Source organism: Balearica regulorum, chromosome W (genome assembly GCF_011004875.1).
Source record: "Balearica regulorum gibbericeps isolate bBalReg1 chromosome W, bBalReg1.pri, whole genome shotgun sequence".
Lineage (NCBI taxonomy): Eukaryota > Metazoa > Chordata > Aves > Gruiformes > Gruidae > Balearica > Balearica regulorum.
In genome coordinates this window covers 29926490-29944356 of record NC_046219.1, presented here as the reverse complement: position 1 = coordinate 29944356, position 17867 = coordinate 29926490, and the positions used below count along the sequence as shown (strand labels likewise).

At 39.7% G+C, this 17867-nt stretch overlaps 1 pseudogene; it reads left to right on the top strand.

The window, feature by feature from the left end:
- LOC142599182 (geranylgeranyl transferase type-1 subunit beta-like) overlaps positions 1 to 17369 on the top strand; it is an 84571-nt pseudogene extending 67202 nt beyond the window's left edge.
- The last annotated feature ends 498 nt before the right edge of the window (positions 17370 to 17867 follow it).

The following is a 17867-nucleotide window of genomic DNA, read 5'->3' as shown; positions in this document are numbered from 1 at the left end:
ACCCATTTGAGTATGCAGTTGTCCTCCATTTATGGGGCGCCCCATGGGGAAGTGTGTCTGGGACCAGGGAGTGTGCAGGGGAAGAGAGAGTGATGGGATCACCGGCTCAGGGACAGGAGTGGGAGTCAGCTATGACTGCTGAGATTTTTGCCCCACTTCTTGACAGAGACCCCGGAGCCAGAAATGAGGGAGAGGAGGGGCAGCTCTCAGCACTCCCCTGTTCCCCTTCTCTGTTGCATAGCTAGAGCTTTTTCAGTTCTGTTGCAGCCACTTTCACCTTGTTTTGTGCCTGCCTTCCGGAATGTGATTCCCTAGTGTGAGAACAGCGGGCAATAGGTATTTTTATCCTAGCTTCTTATTTAAAATAACGTTTTCTGGCTTGGGAAATAAGCATGATTTGGCCTGAAAAATACTGTGTGCCCATAACATAATCTCATATAACTTGTTTTTGTGCTACTTTTTCATGCGTTTTTAATATGAATTGCAAAATAAAAATGGCAATTGACATAATCCTAGTAAAATGTGCTTTAAAAACTTGTCTGTCTTTGCTGCTCAGTACAGAAATAGCTCTTTTATCCTCTTTAAAAGAAAAAAAGTCATCTTCCATTTGCTCCAAATTGATCCATCCTAAGTACCGTCCTAAGTATTCAAAGTCATCTTGTTACATGTGGTTTGTGTTGTCATTCATCAGTACAGTCCAGGATGTACCTATAAAATATCACAAGGAAAAATAATAATTTTAGGATAGCTGTATCAATCTCCCTCCTTTGTTTTGTACCATGTAACTAGTCAACATTTAACTCTCATTTTAGCTTCCTAGTTGACTTTATTTGTTATGCAAATAGTTTCTTTAAACTCTGATTTTTTTTTATAATATAGATGAAAGTAGATGAGGGGCCAATTTGTTTTCCCTTCAACTGACAGAGACATTACCAATAATCCCTCACGCTACCATTAGGTTCTAAAATCTTTGCGGAAGGAACGTGTAGAGGTATGGCTATTTAACAGAGAATTCCCCCAACTGCCAGGGAACTAATGCCCAGTAGTGTGTCAGGATAAACTTAGATATGGTTCAGCACATTTGATTCTTTTCACTTAACTCTTGCATGAATATCAGTGTTGGCACAGTCCTGTTCCAAAGCTTCCTACCGGCAAGCTGTTTACAAGGGTAGCAGAGCTGTGCAGTAATTTAGTTTCATCTAGAAAAGTTGAGTGGGATGCATTCAGTCTAACCATAATTAGTGAAGGGAAATGAACTTTGCTTACTTCTTTAATAATAAAAAATGAATATGTGATTGTAATATAAGTTCTTATGATGTGGGTTTTTTTCTTTTTTTTTTTTTTTCCCTTAAGGGTCCTGGTATGTCTCATCCCTATGATAGTGGGCACATAGCAATGACTTACACAGGTCTTTCGTGTCTGGTTATTCTTGGAGATGATTTAAGTCGAGTAAATAAAGATGCCTTACTGGCAGGACTGAGAGCTCTCCAGCTGGAGGATGGAAGGTAAAAGATATAAAATATCATACAACTCTCTGGAAAGTTAATAGAAAACCCAAGTGTAGAATTACACATAATACACACTTTTATGAAAATAGTTGTATAATATTTTCTTTCTGTCAGAAAATATTTTGGTGGGGATAAGCAATAGAACAACATGCTAGTTTACAGGACCAAAGAGCACTTTATGTCCAGAGTTGCTTTCATACTGGAGAATGATGATGTTTGATTACAGCTGTAGAAACGTACTATTGGAAAGTTAATGGTTTGGCTTGTATCTTGGGGATAGTTGTTTTGTTTGTTTGGTTTTTTCTTATATCTTTCAGATAAGTGAGGTTTTCTCTATTCGTATTCTCTGGTTTTGCAAGGCCCTGGTGGAGCACTATTAAGATGATGTTTGCTCTGCCTTGTGGGAGGGTGAGCTTTATTTAGTCTTGAGAGATTCAATCCATTAATATATAGGATTAATTAACCTATAACTTATAATAGGAATATAATACTAAAATTCATTGTGAGATTCATCCTTTTTGCATGCATTTTTTTTAAAAGATGGTATATACCCTTTGAACTACATCTGTTTGGTTTTTATGTAGGCTGGAGCTGGTAGCTAATGAAAACTTCTGCTAGGTTACATGATCTGTCTGTGTACTTAGATTTTACTGAATATAATTTTTTAAAGAGTACTTTAAGAAATGCATAACTACAGAAATCTTATTCCTGAAGAAATTATGTTTCGCTTCATAATGAAATTGCTGTCCCCATTTACTAGCTACGAAAGCCTTTGTTTTGGTCAAATGGCTTTGTATTGCCTAGAAGTCTCCTATAATTAAAACTTTTTTTTTTTTTTTAAATGGAGCATAACTATTAAAATGCAGTGTTACATGTGTAGGTTTAAAACCAAAACCAAATACCTCCCCCCTCTAGAATGTAAGTAGTGAATATGAACTATATGATCTACAATTTCCTGTTACTTATTGCAACAGACTGACCTTAATGGGCTAGATTCTAATGTATGTATACATGGATTTGTTGGTCTACTTCCATTTACAGCATCTTCTAGCATGTGGGGGTGCTTCTACCACTGCTGTATGCATTCCTATTATATGTTGTACCATTTTTCTTGTTTATTCAAGAGGAAGGAGTTAGGGATGAGTTGCTCCAAACCTGCTGGCATCTTGAAGTGGTTGCTTGTCATCATGCCTGATTACAATAATAAACTGCACACAGTTAACCTGTTCTACATGCTTGTGTCATGTATGGTTTTAATGTACAGACTGATACCTCTTATACCTGATCCTGTATTTTGTATTCCCTGCTGAAGAGCGCCAGCTAGCCGCCAGAGGGAAAGGAGAGTGCTTTGCACCTCTCTGGGGTAGAATTGCTACTTGGGTGGAAGTCAATTTCTAGTACACACACAAAAAAGAAAAATAATAACAATAATAATGATGATGATGATGATGATATATACAAAACAAGTGATGAACAGCACAATTTCTTATCACTCGAAGTCGATGCTACGCAAGACCCCCAGCTGCCCAGCCTCACAGCCCACACGCGCAAGCAAAACAAGACAAGGAATTCATTCACCACTTCCCATTGGTAGGCAGGTATTCAGCCATCTCCAGGAAAATAGAGTTCCATCACATGTAAGAGTTACTTGGGAAGGCAAACACCATCACTCCGAACTCGATGCTGCGCAAGACCCCCAGCTGCTGCGCAAGACCCCCAGCTGCCACTCCAGGCCCCCAGCTGCCACGCCAGGCCCCTAGCTGCCATGCCAGGCCCCCAGCTGACACACCTCTCAGCTCACTCCCCAGTTATAAACGGAACATGACGTCGTATGGTATGGAATATCTCCTTGGTCAGTTTGGGTCAGCTGCCCTGACTGAGTCCCCTCCCAGCTTCTTGGGTGCCCCCCACCTTCCCGTTAGCAGGGCGGTATGAGAAGCTGAAAAGTCCTTTACTACTTGGCAACAACTAAAACCATCAGTGTGTTATCAACATTATTCTCATCCTAAATCCAAAACACAGCACTACACCAGCTGTCAGAAAGAAAATTAACTCTATCCCTGCTGAAACCAGGACAATAACCTAGATATAACAACTTTAAAATCTTTTCAGAGTTTGAAAAGAATCTCACCATTAGAAACAAAAAAATGGATTGCAAGTAATTTTCACCATATATATTAGAAATTGTAATGATAACAATTACATTTATACATACATGGGAATCTGATCCTAAAGTTGGGCAGGAAAGCCATGTGAGCTATGAAGATTTCTAGGGAGGAAAAGAATTCTGCTAAGAATAGTAGATTCTACAATGGTAACTCATACATCAGTGTATACTGTGATACATGAAAGAATGTAACCATTAACATATTTGGATAAATAAAGACCGGTGTCATGACATTACTGGAAATAAGGTTATCCAAGCCCCTAAATGTTAATAGTTCTATTCATTTTGCTTAGCTTGGTTAGAATCACATCTTCTGAAAAGAAAATCTAATGTAGGTTTGGGTTACATTCATGTGAATACTATAAATAGGAGTAACTAATTTTTTTTAAAAGGAAAAATAATGCAATTCCTAAAATGCTTTTCATATTATCTAATGTAATGGGTTATAAAATGAATAATGAAAGAAACCTATCTTTCAGTTTCTGTGCTGTGCTGGAAGGAAGTGAGAATGATATGAGGTTTGTGTACTGTGCTTCCTGCATCTGCTACATGCTCGATAACTGGTCAGGCATGGATACAAAAAAAGCAGTAGACTACATTAGAAGAAGTATGGTGAGTATTCCCAAAGTGTTATTTCTCAATGCATTTTCAAGTTAATAGCTTTAGTTCTTTACTATGACTAAAAATCTATCCATCCAAATAGAAATATTACAGTAATTTGTTTCTTTTCTATTCCTACTTCAATGAGTTGAAAATGAAAAGTACATTCCTTTTTGTATTTATATTTTCATTGTAAGGTTTGTACTAGCAATTTAATCATATCAATTGTGTATGTTTGCTGCAAGTTAAATTAAATCCGATCTCTTTTCTTTAAAATTCGATTTAAAATTGAAAGCAAGTTTTTAAAAATTGAGGCCTGAAGTTCCTGTAACTTTTAAAAATGCATAAGTAAAACATTGCATCACAAAAATCCTCAAATTTCAATGAACTCTAGTCCTGCTTTTTCAAATCATATACAGAATCAATGGAAAAACTAATTATTGAGATCAAGTCAAGCTTATTATATGTTCCCAGTCCAGTACATCCCCTTACAGTACAGTAAGGATGTACATCTTCTCTGTAATTGCATCTTTATTTCATCTCTGTAAAAAAGATGAAGTGTTCTCAGAATGCTTTTGATGCTTTGTTTGTCAGTGAAGCTCCTCCTTTTTATTTCACTGAACAAATCATTTTTCCAGCATTTAAAAAATATTTTAGCAGCAATTTTTTAACAGCAGTTTTTTTATAGAGCAGATAAAGTTCAGTGCCAAATAGTATGCTTAGTATGTTGTTGCTTCTGCCCCTCCCCGCCCCATTAGTCTTCAGGTTTTGAAAGGCTGATGCTTTTGCTCCATACTAAAGCATTTCTTGTGCTTCAGCATTGTACATACAGTAGTACCCTACATTATGCCCTCATGTACATTAACCATATTTTGGGTTAGAGACAAATTTCATTTATGTACTTCAATTTTGTTTGGAATTATGCATCCATTTTCCCTTTTTAGAAAGGCTCAAAAATTGCAGGGCTTTTTAAATGGTTATCTACACTGCATGTTTTCCCTTTTTGGCAAAGAAATGTTTACCTAATTCCAGACTTTTAACATATATCACAACTGAAATGAACTCCATGCTCTTTGATTGAAGAAAAAAATCATAAAAACTGCCTGTATTGAAACAACACTGATTTGTGCCAAGAGCTTTTTGAGACATAGGTTCAGAATTTAACGAGATTAAAATGACGGAATGGTCTGATATAATAATTTTGCTAATAAACTGATAAATTGTAAAATCTGTAAAAGTGATTTTGCTCTAAAGTAACTGGATTGTGGATTTTTTCTTTAGTCTTATGATAATGGCCTGGCGCAAGGAGCTGGACTGGAATCTCATGGTAAGAACATTAACATGTTCTATACCCATTTTTAAGACTGGAATTGAGAAATGGTGTAAGAAGTGCAGGGTATGTCATGCTTTTCCTTCTTTTCTGGTTTTAAGGAAGTGGGAAGAAGAGGAGCAAATCCAAAACATGCCTCAGAATATGCTGTCGTCTTCTCTTAGTTCCAGCTTAATATCAGACCAGATGGGCTCTTGATATATCAACTCTGTTATTCTTACCTCATGAATGTTTTGTTGAGAGGTGTTGGCTGTAGTTCTCATTTCTTGCTGACAGAGGAACCTATTTCCGCATGTACCATTGGTATTCTGTGGATTTATCTGAAGAGATCGTGTTCAATGCACTTGATAATTTCCAGTTTCAGCAGATATCAGTAAAGCCTAGAAACATTTACTCTGCTAGATTACAGCATCCATTGGGGGCTCAAATCTTGAAGCTGCAGTTAATTTTTGTAAATAGGTGGTAAGGGATTTTAGGAGCAGTCACCTCCTCAGGTAGCTCTGGCCCAGGACTTCCTCCTGCTCGGTCGCTGGAGCCCAGCCCGGTGTGCCCTGGGACCCAGGGTCTCTGCCCAGGCTGAGAGACAGGGCTGCTGCTTTCCTTACAACCAATATACCTGGTAGAGATAGTTCACTAGTGAAGACACACTGTGGTGGGTTGACCCTGGCTGAGGGCCAGGTGCCCACCAGAGCTGCTCTATCACTCCCCTCTTTCATTAGACAGGGGAGAAAAGGTACAGTGAAAGAAAACTTACGGGTCGAGATAAGGACAGGGAGAGATCATTCTCTAATTATCATCACGAGCAAAACAGACTGAACTTAGAGAGGGAATTCATCTAATTTATTACTAAGCAAAACAGAGTAGAGGAATGAGAAATAAAGCCAAATCTTAAAAACACCTCCCCCCACCCCTCCCATCTTCCCGGGCTCAACTTCACTCCCGGCTTCAACCTCCGCCCCCCTCAGCGGCACAGGGGGACGGGGAGTGGGGGTTACGGTCAGTTCCTCACGCGGTGTTTCTGCCGCTTCTTCATCCTCAGGGGGAGGACTCATTGTTCCCCTGCTCCAGCGTGGGGTCCCTCTCACGGGAGACAGTCCTTCACGGCCTTCTCCAACGTGAGTCTCCTCCACGGGGTGCAGACCTTCAGGAGCAAACTGCTCCAGCGTGGGTCCCCCACGGGGTCACAAGTCCTGTCAGCAAACCTGCTCTGGCGTGGGCTCCTCTCTCCACGGATCCACAGGTCCTGCCAGGAGCTTGCTCCAGCGCGGGCTTCCCACGGGGTCACAGCCTCCTTCAGGTGTCTCCACCTGCTCCAGCGTGGGGTCCTCCACGGGCTGCAGGTGGAATCGCTACACCCCCTCATCCTCCCTCCATGGGCTGCAGGGGGACAGCCTGCTTCACCATGGTCTTCACCACGGGCTGCAGGGGAATCTTGCTCCGGCGCCTGGAGCACCTCCTCCCCCTCCTTCTTCACTGACCTTGGTGTCTGCAGATGTTCTTACATCTTCTCACTCCTCTCTCTGGCTGCAAAAAGCGCTCTCTAACTGTTTTTCCCCTTCTTAAATATGTTATCACAGAGGCGCTGATTGGCTTGGCCTTGGCCAGCGGCGGGTCCGTCTTGGAGCCGGCTGGCATTGGCTCTATCAGACACAGGGGAAGCTTCTAGCAGCTTCTCACAGAAGCCACCCCTGTAGCCCCCCCGCTACCAAAACCTTGCCACGCAAAACCAACACACACACACACACACGACATTCTTTAATTTCACAAGCACATGCGCGTTTGCAGATTCCCCAAGTACCATCATGGCCCCTCTGTCCATCTGTGTCACCCGATGTACAGGGACAGGCAGGTTCTTTTAACGATCCTTGGTAGAATGAGAATTGGCCACAGGACTGTAGTTATATTTAGAGCTTTATAATTATATAATGATTTTAGTAATCAGCATAGCTTATCATTACATAGAATTTCTAGCAATTAGCATAGCTTTCCTATTACCTAAAATTCCAGTTACCTAGACTTTTCAGTCACCTGGACTCTCTGCAGATTGGATCAAATTCTTAATAATCAGCACACAATGCAATAATCATAATCTAGACTCTGACTTTAAAAAAGTACACGAGTCATTCACTCAATCCTCGGGGGAAGAAGAACGATGGAGGCAATGTCATGGTACTCTAGCCGACAGTGACTGTGCTCCCCTTTCCCCCTCCGTCAATGTGCAGGCATCCCCTGTCACACTGGGAAGCACGAAGGCCTTAGCAGACTGGCTGCTGTTGGATCTCTTTCAAAAGCCTTTTGGATAAGCCAATATATTTATACCTCTCAGTCTGGGAGTTTAGTCTTTACCATTTCCATAAATTAGTGGATTCTGAAGAGGCTGCCAGACAATCAATATGCAAGAAATTTTTGTCTGCTGGAGACAGCAAGCTGCAGGTGGCAATGGCTGCATAATGATCTTTATCTCTTCCTGTCCATTGTGTCCTGCCTACCTGTTGCTCTCCCTTTGACCTAATGGTGCTTCTCCCAGCATACCTCAGGCCCTAGTATGGGCTGTGTGTTAGCCAAAATCTGAGCGAGAGTTGAGTGAACAGTCACAGGAGGCATCCCTGACCACTGGGAGATCATGGGTTTTGCCATCCAGAATATCTCATGTGCTGTTACACTTCCCTGTTCCATAATGGGTGTCACCATATCCTGGCAACAATGCTGTACCAGGTGTCAGGAGCAAGGGGTACTGTTCACATGCTGGTAGCACTACCCAGACTTGCTCTTGCTTGCTTCATGGGTCCCCTACTCGCTGGCTCGTCCAGCTTGATGCTTGCTAGCAAACATGCATGCACTCACACACTTGTCCCACAGGCACTCCCCATTCACAAGTTCCCCTTCAATACCAGCACAGTCCCTCTGCCTGATACCCCTGCCCAGACCCAGGGCTTCCTACTTGCCGGCTAGTCCATCTTGAAGTTTGCTAGTGAATACACACTCACACCACATGCACCACCAGATTTGGGGAAATACAGACACTCAGCCCCACCCACCCAGCAGCCATCACCAGGCACATGGACTGTGACCTGCAGTCCTGATCCAGCCACTGGTGCTGAGCCCCTCACTTGCCTCAATAAGTCTGGTCCCTCCCAGTGGCTGCTTTTTTGGGATACACCTCATTCCTGCCCCAGTGACTGGCGGACAAGACCCCCACCTGCTCCAGTATCTGACACCATAGTCCAGGGGCACCTACAGCCCCGGTCTGACTCCTCCAGTAGCTGGCACCAAATCCACTCACACAGATCTCCCCAGTAGCTGACACAGTCCTTGCACCACACATGCACATGGGATACAGAGAGAGTTTATGCAGAGAGATAGTGTGGTTTAACCCCAGACAGTAACTAAGCACCACGCAGCCGCTCACTCACCCCTCCCTCCCTAAGGGGATGGGGAGGAGAATGGAAAAATAAACTCGTGGATTGAGATAAAGACAGTTTAATAGGATAACAAAGGAAGAGAATAACAACAACAACAACAACAATACAAGTGATGCACAAATGCAGTTGCTCACCACATGTAGAAGGAAAAAAAACCCAACCTGATGCCCAGTCTGTTTCCGAGCAGCAAATCTGCCTCCCGCCTAGCTTCCCCAGTTATATACAGAGCATGACGTTATATGGCAGGGAACGTCCCTTTGGCCAGTCTTGGTCAGCTGTCCTGGCTATGCTCTCCCAGCTTCTTGTGCACCTGGCAGGGCGTGGGAAGCTGAAAAGTCCTTGACTTAGCGTAGACACTACAGCTACCTAGCAACAACTAAAAACATCAGTGTGTTATCAACATTATTCTTATACTAAATCCAAGACACAGCATTATACCAGCCACTAGAAAGAAAATTAACTGTATCTCAACTGAAACCAGGACACATAGTTGAGAAAGGATTTAATAAGAAGATAGGACAGACTCAGGCACAGGGCTCAGTCAGACAAGTGTATTGACCGGTGCCATTTTATACGTGACCAGTCCTTTTTATACCCTTTTCTGGCTACTCCCATTTTGTTCCTCCTTGCTCCCCCTCCCCTCCAACATCCTGGACCCTCAGGTTTGCATCCCTATCAGTTGCAAAGTCCAAGTTTGCCTGTGGTTTCTTGATAGCCCATCAATTAGTGTGACTGACCAGGTTCGTTTCCTGTCTTTGTCTCCATTATGTTTGCATGTCAGGTTTGTTTCTCTATGTTTTGTTTATGACTTCCCCCTTTTCCTCATTTGACAAGGTTCTTGATCTTAATGAAATAAATATTCCCACACTCCATTTATCCTTACCAATTAGCGTGACTGATCTGGTTTGGTTCTCATCACTGCTTCCCTTATTGTTTGTTGGTCAGGTTTGTGTCTCTGTATATTTTCTTGTATATGGCTTCCCCCTTTTTCTTAATATCCCCTTTTGCATTGAAAAGGCCTTTGACCAGATACCCTTAAAGGAACAGACTCTCTTTCCTTCCACATACATACCGGCACTGACACAGATAGGAACAGCACAGACAACCTGATGCTGTTCCTCATCTCCAGTTGATCAAGACAGTCAGTCCATCCAGAAGCTGGCCCCTAGACCCCTGACAAAGTTGAAAAACTTAAATTATAGCCCTACATATTTTAAAGTGTAGTTAAATAAGTTGCTGTAGAATGCTAGCAATAACAAATATCATTACTTCAGCATCTTCCCTGCATTTCAACATCAGAATGAAAAATAACCCTAGATTTCATGGGATTTTCTAGTGTCATAACAGTGTAACAGTGGATCTTGGTCCCCATGTCTTTTATCAACAGCTTACTTTGAGGTTGTAATTATATAATTACAGGTAATAGACTCAGAATGAGTTTTGATGGGTTTTTAAAAGTGATGGCAATAATACACAGACAGAGAATATGACTTTCTCTTCTAATTACAAATTTTGCCTTGCAGTTTCATCGACAATAAAAAAAAAAAAAATCCTTAGAAGCATAATTTGTGTGTTTGTTACAACCATAGGAATCCTCCAGTTTTTTTTCATAGCATTAACCATGTCTTTTGGGTTTTGTGGTTTTGTGTGGTTTTGGCTGGGGTTTATTTTGTTTTGTTTTTTGGTTGTTTTCTTTTGGTTTTGGTTGTTTTGCGTCCAGCTCTGGGGGCCCCAGTACAGGAGAGACATGGAGCTGTTGGAGCGAGTCCAGAGGAGGGCCACGAAGCTGATTGGAGGGCTGGAGCACCTTTCCTATGAGGACAGGCTGAGAGAGTTGGGATTGTTCAACCTGGAGAAAAGGCGGCTCCGGGGAGATCTAATTGCAGCTTACCAGCACCTGAAGGGGGCCTCCAGGAAAGATGGGGAGGGACTGTTTATCAGGGAGTGTAGTGACAGGACAAGGGGCAATGGCCTTAATCTGAAGGAGGGTCGATTTAGATTAGATGTTAGGAAGAAATTCTTCACTGTGAGGGTGGTGAGGCATTGGCACAGGTTGCCCAGAGAGGTTGTGGATGCCCCATCCCTGGAAGTGTTTAAGGCCAGGTTGGATGAGGCTTTGGGCAACGTGGTCTAGTGGAGGGTGTCCCTGCCCACAGCAGGGGGTGTTGGAACTAGATGATCTTTAAGGTCCCTTCCAACCCAAACCATTCTATGATTCTATGATTCTTTTTGCTTACTGCTTGTCAGACACATACCCTTCAGTGTATTTTTCTTCTCTGGGGAGTTGTATCTGTGACTGCCTTTGGCGGCTCTGCTTCAGTCTGATTGCTGGTTTCCTATTAGCTTTCTTGTGCAAGTAACATATCAAGAAATGTCTTCTGTTGCATTACCATTTACTCATTCCTGTTGAACTCTTTTTAGAAATCCATTGTTTTAATTGATATTACCCCAGTTAAAATTCTGATCGAGATCATACAGGCTTCGGGGAAAATCCGAGTATCTTAAAACATTGCATAAACAACTGTTTCCTCATAGGTGGCTCTACATTTTGTGGTATTGCATCACTGTGTTTGATGGGTAAACTGGAGGAAGTTTTTTCAGAAAAAGAACTGAACAGGATAAGAAGGTGGTGTATAATGAGACAACAGAATGGCTACCATGGACGACCCAACAAACCTGTAGACACCTGCTATTCCTTTTGGGTGGGAGCAACTTTGAAGGTAGTGTATAGAAAACCTACAGGATAGTTATTGACTTGTTTTGAGTTCTTTAACCATCTTGTTTTACTTGGAAGAATTACATATTTGGTACAAGTACAAGAATATGCAAAGATCACTATAAAGGTTTTTTCATCTTGAAAAAATGCAGGATAAGGAGGTTTAACAGATTAGTGCTCTATTGTACTACTTATCTATGTAAATCAACATTATATTTTAATATTTAAAATATACTCAAGTTTAGTATATTACTGTAACATTCTAACTTCTTTTTTAGCTCTTGAACATATTCCAATATACAAATTTTGAGAGAAACCGAAATTACATCCTCTCAACTCAAGATCATCTCGTCGGTGGATTTGCCAAGTGGCCAGATAGCCATCCAGGTAAATTTACTTTTCAAAATTATGGTGAGTGTCTTTTAAGCTATAAATATATTCCAGCAGTCAAACATCTGAGAGGTGTAAGAGAGGGTTTGTTTTTTTTTCCCCAGTCTCCTTCAAATAATGGAAAAAAATAAACCTTAAAATATGAGATTTTCATGATTTAGAGGGAAAGGAATATAGTTTTTCCTTGTTCAGCATCAGAGCAAGTGAGCTGCTGTCATTTAGACTATCACCAAAACAGTATCACTGTCTGTTTAGAGCTGGACAAGCTTTCTCATATGTGTTTAACCATTCTAATTAAAAATCATACTGTGCAGTAGGTATCTTTGTAAAGAGTCTGAGTAAAATATTTCAGAATGTTTATTTCCTTAAGAAATGAATCCTTTGAGCTTATTCAGAAATCTTTGATGTATTTAAAAATACTCAACTCAAAGTTTAGATAGTTACATATTATGATTTACAGATTGTAATTACACATAGAAATTATACCAAGTATATCTGAAATAGTTATTGGTTGCATTTTGGAAGCGGAAACTGATAATTTGAAAAGATGCTAGAATTCAAAGGAGATACTGTAAAGATATGAAAACAAACTTTGTGCCAGTAGTAATGTTCGGTGGCATTTTGTACAGAGAAGATAAACAGTCCATAAACTCACCAAACAAGATAAAAACATAGTTATAATAAAGGAGGAGATTGTTCAGAATCTGTACAGAGATATTTCAGCATGGCATCATTTCATTTTGAAGAACAGTTGACAATTTGTCAGAGTGGACCCACACTAATAATATAGTGCTCATGACATGCTTCCCCCCCGGAAACCAGTTTAGGATTCCTGACAACTAGCTATATTTGATGTACATTATGTAACCAACCAGTATCACTTTGAGGAAATATTTCTGTTTATCTTGATGAACTGTTTACTTAGGAGATTAGGAAAAAACCAGTATGTTTAAAACCCCAATCATGTATAAAGTTCCTCAACCTGCCTTTTAAGATAGTTTGAGATGAGATTTGAGGAAGGCAAGACTACTAATAAAGCTATTTGCTTTGATTTGTATGGTGTTCCTGCCCATACGCTACCATTTCCTATAAAGCAAGCTTTTCCTGTCTCTTAAACTTCCATTTGAGAGTAAGCCATTTTTTAACTTGAATGCTCCAGCTGGCCACAGAAATGGAACAAGAAGATTGAACTAGGATTAACTAGAACTAAGGATTAACTAGATCATTGCTTTATGAATGTACGGAAGTTTTGCTGGGATGCCAGGTTTTTTCTAGCTCCGACAATTTATAGAATACGTCTAATAAGATTGCATATCTTCTGGGAAAAACTACTTTGATGTTTCCTTTGGTACTGTTGAATTTTAATGGTGTAGGACTTTTACAGAAAAAAACAAATCAGTTGATACTTTTGTGATACGTGGGTTTATTGCAGCATTCTTTCCTCAGGCAGATGGTGACATAAGTCTGTGTTCATGTTTTGAAGAAAAATAGTAAAAAACTTAATGCAGTTCTAGTCTGAAGAATGACTATAAATGCAGTGTCGTTTTTTCTTTTTTATGGATCTGTAGTTTCAATGCCATATATACACAGCTGAACTTCCTACAAGATCAGTCTACTATCTGAAAGCCAAGCTGTCTTTTTGAACACAATAATGATTTCCCACTTTATTAATGTGAAGTGTCTGTGCAGCTCCATTGTTTTCAGAAACCTACTGATGGTTAAATGTACACAGTCCTCTTGACTTCTGTGTAAATGCAAAATGTGAAGATAACGAGATTGGTATGGGTCATCTCACAAATGAGTTAATAGTTCTGTTGAGGTCAAATAAGGACAGAAATTATTTGTTCTCCTTGAAGCATTTAGCTTTTGTAAAGTTGAGAATAGTGGCCTCGGTTTGGTTTTGTTGCAAAACTCAGATGTGACAGAATATGCCAGGGAAAGGCTGCAAAATAACCATATGCAATTTTTTCATAGGTGCTTTCTAAAATAGATTCAGAATTTGAAGTTCTGTAGCTCCTACTTTATGCAAAAAGCTCTGTTTAAATATTACATGGACTACCAAAATTGCAAGTAACTTTTCATAACTGATGATTCTGGAAAATATTATTTTGTAGTCCTGATGGTCCCATGCTAACAGATGTTAATACATTGTTGGTTTCAGAGGTAGCAGTGTTTCTTGATTTAAAATAGTAAGTGTTTGAATCAGTGTGCTTGTTGAACAGTGATCTTGGAAAACTATTTCTTGCCTTTGAAAATCAATCTGAAAAGTCAAAAGTCTTTTAAATGCTAGTAATCCTCTGAAATCATGAGCATACCAAAGTGAGTCGCGAAAAGACTATTGTTTAGTTTTTAGTAGTCTCTACCAGGTAAGCATCCACATAGGGTTGTCAAACGCAGGAAAGGCTATCAGAAGTTTCCTGAAAAAGCAGTTAGAACTGTTATCTTATGTTAATGCTACTTATTACAAATATTAAACCCCCAAACATTAGGGTTCTACAGAGCTGGGGATTCTGTTAGAACACATATCTAAGTCATTCATTTTTTTCTAGATTTGAGTATAAATCATGATAAAACTTAAATTTCTCTTAAACTACTAGATGTACTGTTGCTGCATCTCATTTGATATCTTTAAATGATATACAATACAAAAGAATTGGAAACGTGTGAATTACAGGTGACACAAAAGAAAGATTGAAAGATCTAACATGATAAAAAGAGTGGGAGAGGATGAAAATGACATTTACTAAATGTAAAACTCTGAAGTGAGATTTGGACTGGTAGAAGTATAACTCCACCTTGTATTTTTAAGACAGCTGCTCAGTAGTTGTGAGATTGTGTACTGCCATGTATTTGTGAGTTGCTCATGAAACAAAACATTTGGACCTATGTTTTTCAGCCTTGAAAAGTCTTGCATTTTTTATAGCTTTAAAGAGAGTAGTACACAGGCTGCATAGGTGTGTTATGACTACAATGGAGTTGTGTATTAAGTTGATATAGATTTACACAAGTGTAGAACTTCGTGGTTAAACTCACCAAATATCCCTATATAGGTAATTAGGTTTGTATGTGGATTTTAGTGAGTATCAGTGCAGCTTTCTACAGGAGTTAATATACTATATTTCCTGAAGTTGAGCTTTCCTTGCCTGACATACTTTCTGCAAGGTCAGTAGGGACTATATCTACCAAATGTGCTTTTGTTTGCATGTTAATGCTGATAAGCAGAAGCCATCTTTCAGAGCAGGTATCTGGCTAGCAAGATTCTAGCCATATAACTTCTTGTAATATAATTTTAGTCAGATATGAAATTAGTGATACCTCCAAAAGATTACCAAGTGCTGAGAATTTGGAAGGGACACATTAAGGTCACATCCTCTTTCCATCTTTAGACTGTGATTTCTTGGGTGGATAATCCAACCTAATGGATTATTATTATTATTGTTGCCCAGATGGTGCAAGCTCACTCCTCTTCCTCCCAGCTTCCTTAAGTAAAGCTGCATGTCCTTTCCCCTTTTGGCACTAGATTTGGTGTATATTGAACATTTCTGCAAACCAGTTTAATTTGCTAAAATGTCAGAAAGCTGTCCAATTTTTCCTGCTCAGGTTAGTTTTCTTCCATGTTTTCTGAATTTAAGTCATGGAGGATGTTGAGCAAGCTCTAGTGCTGGTATAAGATAGGCAGCAGGAGAGCTGTGGGATGGGGAAATAAGAGCATCTCATCTCTGCTGATCAAGCTACTTCATGAATTCATATCCTTAGGGTATTTCCTCTGAAAGGGGGGGGAGATAAGGGAAAGTAATGGGGGTTTTTTTCATACTTCTAAATCTTACTGTTTGGCTACTAGTGCTAATTTTAGTGTTTCAATAGTCAGCTGTCCACTAAGTAGCCAGCTATCCACCTGACCTTTCACTTGCAAAAAAAAATTCCTTCATGTTGGGGGGGGGGAGATTTACTCTGTTGAAGGAAATGTATTTACAGCTCCTCAAATGATTTTGCTGTTTGGCCTGAGAATTCAGAAGAAATTAAGTAGTGGGCAAAAATTGTTATAAAATAAAACAGACTCTAGTCTTAGAGATTGCACACCATCATTTTATGCTGGAGGGTTTGGGCAGAAATTCTTTTCTTGTTTCAAATCTTAAGTTTAAAATTTAGCACTTGTTTGTTTTCCTTGGTTGTAATCATTCAGGGGTTTTGGAATCCAGGAACAGTTGTCTGACAGAAACATAATTTTCTTTTTCATTTTCCAACCTGCTTTCAGATGCTTTACATGCCTACTTTGGGATTTGTGGCTTGTCGTTAATTGGAGAAACTGGTATTTGCAACGTTCATCCTGCTCTGAATATAAGCACAAGAACCTCAGAGCACCTTCACCACCTCCATCAGATCTGGAAAACAAGGACTCTAAACAGTGTTCAGATGACACACACATCTCTACATGAATGATTTAGACTTGATTTTTAGTTCTGATATAGCATAATTGTAGCCCAAGGTTAAAAGCCATGTATAAGCAGCATGCTCTTTTAAGTACTGAAGTCATACGATCAGATCTATGTTGCTGGCATCATTTTGATAGGTAACTGCCTACAGACAGTTATTCCACACTGGGTAAAAAGGAAATATTTTGGATATATAGAAGTTTGTCACCACAGATGGTAAATAGATCTTCAAACGGCTTTACTTCTAAGAAATACCTTGAGGCAATTGAATTTAATTTTTATTTTTTATTTTTAAAATTTGTGCATACTGTGTCAAAATATATAATGGAGAAGTATTTTCAAAATCTGTTTACATATCATACCGTATAGCACAGAACCTTGAAGTTCTTTATGACCTTAAAGTTTGACATATTTTTGGGTAAAGGATCTCCCATATTAAGTCTCAGTTAAAAGTTGCCTTTTATCATCTACTTTCAGATAGCATAAACTTTGGGTTGTTGTTTTTTTTTTAAAGTAGATAGATACAAATAAAATTATTTTATTCAATATACTGGACTTTTAAAGTTGTGTGGCCTTACTAAATGGATTTCATAATTCTACTGAGTAGCTTCTACACAGATGCAGTGAATCATTAGCCAGACACAGTGTTTTGGACTGAAATATCCTCTTCATGGGATATTAATGAGGGTACAGTGTATTGATGTATAGCATTAAGAGATATTCAGCACAGAATAGCTGCGTGTGAGAGAAGCATTAAAACCTGAAGTCAAGCCTTTGCAATACATTAAAATTATACAACTGTACTTTGATGTTTTTGGATATTTTTCTTTTTTAGTGTGAAATAATTCTGAGTTTCTTAATACTTCTATGTAAAGAATGAAACATTGGGCTGATAGTGGTTTACTCAGGGAGAGATGATGAACACTGTCAGCTTATTTAGTAGTAGCGCCTTTGTGTGCTTCAAATATTGCTGTGGTGGGTTGACCTTGGCTGACCACTAGATGCCTACCAAGCTGCTCTCTCACTCTCCCTCCTCAGCGGGATGGGGGAGAAAATAAGATGAAAAACTTATGAGTCGAGATAAAGACAGTTTAGTGAAGAAAATCAAAGGTCACGTGCAGAAGTAAAGTGAGAAAAAAAGAGATTTATTCTCTACTTGCCATCAGCAGGCAGTGTCCAGCCACTTCCTGGGAAGTAGGATCTCAGTATGTGTAACAGCTGCTTCAGAAGACAAATGCCTTTTAACCACGAATGCCCCCTCTCCCGCTCCTTTCTCTTAGCTTTTATTACTGAGCATGGCA